Source organism: Cetorhinus maximus, chromosome 10, assembly GCF_964194155.1.
Source record: "Cetorhinus maximus chromosome 10, sCetMax3.hap1.1, whole genome shotgun sequence".
Taxonomy (NCBI): Eukaryota; Metazoa; Chordata; class Chondrichthyes; order Lamniformes; family Cetorhinidae; genus Cetorhinus; species Cetorhinus maximus.
In genome coordinates this window covers 15,710,957-15,715,786 of record NC_135888.1, presented here as the reverse complement: position 1 = coordinate 15,715,786, position 4,830 = coordinate 15,710,957, and positions in this window count along the sequence as shown.

Below are 4,830 nucleotides of genomic sequence, written 5' to 3'. Positions count from 1 at the left end.
TAATCAGCCCCAGAAATAGACTTGAGTCAGTGAAGTATCTAATTAGCTTCAATCTGAGGGCAGCCATCGCAGGTCTCTGGCTAAATCTCAGTAACGAAACGATCTCATTTAAAAGGCAACATGTTTATTTAAAAAGTAAAACTTGAAATGATAGGTTTCCAGCATCAACTATTGAATCTGTGTTGTTTCCAATTCATGATGCAGGAAAACCCAATTTCAAATTTAATTTTTTCCAAAGTAACCTAGTTACTGGGGTTTAACTCACTGGTTAAAAAAAAACAAAACAGAAGAAAAATACTGGATGTGCTAGAAGGCTGAAATAAAAACAAAAAATGCTGGAAATACGCAGCAGATTTGGCAGCATCAATGGAGAGAGAAACGGGGTTGACGTTTCACGTTGATGCCCTTTCATCAGAATTTTGTAGAAATTAATTAAGCCTTTTCTAGGTATCCCTTTAAAATGTTAAATAACATTTTGGGGGTTCTCTGACAATTCAGTGCCCACTGTAGAATTGACCAACAACAGGAAGGTTCTAAGTTCGAACTGCAGCTCTGTGCAGACATAACTAACCTCAGCCAACAGTGCAGAGACACATATTTTCACTGACAGGTTTTTTATTAGCAATGGCGGATGCCACAACATGCCCCTGGGCAGGAGGCAGGAGAAGAATCATCCAACCTTCCCACTCCTGATTGTTTTCCGATGGCTCCTGCTGCAAAGTGTACGTGGGAATATTAAGCATGGCTCTGAAATGATGCATTTGTAACCTGCCAGTAGTCACCGGGAGTAACTTTGACTCTGGATGATAGTGCGAAGTGGACAATGTTGGCTGACCCACCCGCAAAACACCACTCCTGTTTTTCATTTCCATTGGAGTCAGTGAAATGGGGGAAGAGGTGTTTATCAAGCGGTCAAGCTAAAATCGCCCATTTTAACAACTGGCCAAAAACAAAATGACCCCTGTTGCTTTGGCCACGAGTCAAAATTAACCATTTAGATAAAATACCAGAGGGCGCAGAATCATGCCCAGGAATCCTCGGGGGAGGAGAAATGACAGAAAATTGAAGGGTGAAAGCATTGCTAATGTTTTGACTCCCCTCTAGTTTTGCTCTACCTCACCTTCCAATTTATGGGACAGACTTTGTGACAGACTGTTGCCTGGAAGCAAACCTGACAGGCGACTCGAGTTAGCAGCACTGCCGCTTTAAACACAAACCTCCCTTTAATGGTTTTACCGCAAACTAGCACTCTCAGAAGAACTGACAGATGTAGTGACTGCACCTGTCACAACAATTTATCTTGTGATAATCTACCTACCTTCTCCCTATAAGCCACAGTTAACACATTTTTTGATATTAGATTTCATTTACTTAAAGTGCTCTTTTTCTTGCCCTCTGTCATCTTTCAGTACCATGTTCCATCATTTGCTGTGGATAGTCAGGTCTTAGCCGGGCCAACCTAACTCTCAGGCTTCTCTCAGTGCCACTTTGTGGTTATAGCAAGCAAATAAAATCAATCAGGTCACGGAGATCACTCGCTCTCTCTCTCTCTGATTTTCCTCATCTCTCCTGAAAGCAGCTAGCCATAATTCAGCCTCCTGCTTCCCCAGTGACTTGACCAACACTGGGAGCTCATCATATGGGCAATGATACACAAATCATCGTACTGGGAACGGTTATGGCAGGGGTAAAAGGCAATTCTGGCCTGACTCCACTGTCACTTTATAAGCAGATGGATTAATCAGCACCTAGGTGTTAGTTGAGTGCTACAATTGGCCTCAGTATCCTTAGACTAGGAAGAGGAACCTCCAAATCAACCCCACTGTGAAATGGATCCTTTGTAATTGGTTTCTGCTTACAACAGCTCAGTTGGCACATGTGAAAAGAGTCACTAGAAAACTACAGCTGTAGCGGGGGAAATACAGGTGGAAAAGTGGTAATGTAATTGGACTAGTAATCCAGAGGCCCAGGCTAATGCTGTGGGGGACATGAGTTCAAATTCTACCACCGCAGCTGGTGAAATTTAAATTCAATGAATAAATCTGGAATTAAAAGCTAGTCTAAGTCACATTGGCCGTGAAACCATTGACAATTGTCGTAAAAATCCATCTGGTTCATTAATGCCCTTTAGGGAAGGAAATCTGCTGTCCTTACCCGGCTGGACTAAATGTGACTCCAGACCCACAGCAATGTGGTTGACTCTCAAATGTCCCCTTGAAATGGCCTAGCAAGCCACTCAGTTGTATCAAAACGGTACAAAGTCTAAGAGGAATGAAATCAGACAGGTCGTCTGGCATTGACCTAGGCACCGGAAACAACAACAGTGAACCCAGCCCTGTCACCCTGCAAAGTCCTGCTTACTAACAGCTGGGGGCTTGTACCAAAATTGGTAGAGCTTTCCTTAGACTGGTCACGCCTGACATAGCCATACTCATTGAATCATACATTACAGACAATGTCCCTGACACAACCATCACTGTCCCTGGGTATGCCAATGGGGCACATCCACCAGAGGTAGCAGCACAACCGGGAGGGAGTAGCCCTGGGTGTCCTCAACATTGACACTGGACATCATGAGGTCTCGTGGCATCATCATCATCATACATGAGCAAGGAATCCTCCTGCTGGTTATCACCTACCACCAGGATTTTCCTCTTCCTAGTCTAAGGATACTGAGGCCAATTGTAGCACTCAACTAACACCTAGGTGCTGATTAATTAACTCAGCATCAATTAGGATTGTACCCAGAAACTTCCTGTCCTGTATGGCTCAGTTCCATAAAGAGACTTTACTAAATGAACCACTAGGAGAGTGTAATTGCAGTCTGAAGGTGAAGGGAATTTGGAATCATTTTTGTACAAGATGTGAATTTTGATTAAAAATAGACGGTGGTAGTACAAGCTGGGCTGAAATCAGTGTGAAATTAGATGGAAATAGAAACTCTTGTATTGAATCACACAGTACGGGGACACATATGGGCCCAAATTGCATTCATTACAAACCAATCATTCCAGATGCCAGTGAGCCTATGTAATTCAACTGTACAAAGCCTAACTCAGAGAATAAAATTGTTCTTTCCATTTTGTTAATTAAAATGTTTAAGTGTTATAAATAACAAATACTAGATGTCAATGTGCACAAAATACATTGTGGAACTTCCAAAACTCCCCATGTGTGCTCTATGGCCCAGTAAATCCACCTTATGTTACTGCGACAAGCACATTAGGAAGATCCTAAGTTCCGCCCTAGGTCTGTGCTGAGGTGTCCTGCTATCAGCCTCAGTGCTGAGATGTTACGAAGAGGAAAGAACCAGCCAAGGTTCCTGCTCCTGATTATCATCGAGTGAATGCTGGAAAATGTGCATGTGTGATCAAACTGTGATAATCAACCATTACCACCACCCCCTGCTCCCCCATCCTCCAAACCCCAGCCCAACTTGCTTATCAATTCAGTCTAGGGTCATACGTGAAGAATGACCACTTGGGGGAGGGGTAGTCCTGGGGTGGGAGTGGGGGGGCATGCAGCTTCTGTAGGAACCCAACATGGCCAAAATTCAAAAAAAAGAAATGACTTGTCTTTCTCATCAAATCATTATTCAACACTGGATAGCCAATTAGAACAGAGACCAAGTTTTAATTATTTTAAAGTTCATTCCAAATTTAAGAATGTGATTTTTTTTCTGCTCCATTGGTTTAATTTCTTTTAAGGATTTGTTCACATTTCTCTTGTAGGTTAGATTTTCTCCTGACGTTCATTACCAGCTTTGAGTGTTTGGCATCAATAATTGGATTTACATTTAAGTTTCTGTTAATGTTATTTTCCAACAGTTATCAAAAATATTTAGTCCGAAATAATCCTTAATAATGAGTCTCCAGTGGTCCCAAAGGCTCTGTTGGTGAGTGCACTAAACTAAATAGGTTTGGTATATCTCAGATTAAATCCCTATTCTGTATTGAGATGTTGGATTTTTTTGTAGTTTGAAACAGCATGCAAGGGGTTTAATCCCACCAAGGTGCAGAACATAATATGAACATGTGTAGGTCAAATGGCTCCTTGAGCTATTACTACTATTCAATAAGATCGTGGCTGAATCTTCTGCATCAATTCCACTTTTGTTCCCCATCTCTGTATCGCTTTATTTCCTTAGTGCCCACAAATCAGTCAGTCTCAGTCTTGAATATTATCACTGGGCGCCGTGGTTCCCGTACCCCAGCTAAAAAGTCAGAGAGGAGCCTGCCCAGGGAACAAATAACTGCCCCTCAGTCGTTTAACATCCAATTGGCTGTTAATAGGCTGCGGGGGGGGGTGGATTTCCACCCCACAGAGACACAAAGTCCCCTATCAGCTCCCAGATGTACTATAAAGGGTTAATATTAAATACATAATTATATAGCCTACGTCATCAGTGACATAAGATCACATCATTGAATCCCCCATTATCAACATCCTGGGGGTTATCATTAACCAGAAACTGAACTGGACTAACCATATAAATATTGTGGCTACAAGAGCAAGTCAGAGACTAGGAATCCTGCAGTGAGTAACTCGCCTCCTGACTCCCCAAAGCCTGTCCATCATCTACAAGGCACAAGTCAGGAGTGTGATGGAATACTCTCCACTTGCCTGGGTGGGTGCAGCTCCAACAATACCCAAGAAGCTCGACACCACCCAGGACAAAGCAGCCCACTTGACTGGCACCCCATCTACCACCATCAACATTCACTCCCTCCACCACCAATGCACATTGGCGGCAGTGTGTACCATCCACAAGATGCACTGCAGGAACTCACCAAGCTTCCTAGCACCTTCCAAACCCACAGCCAGTACCAT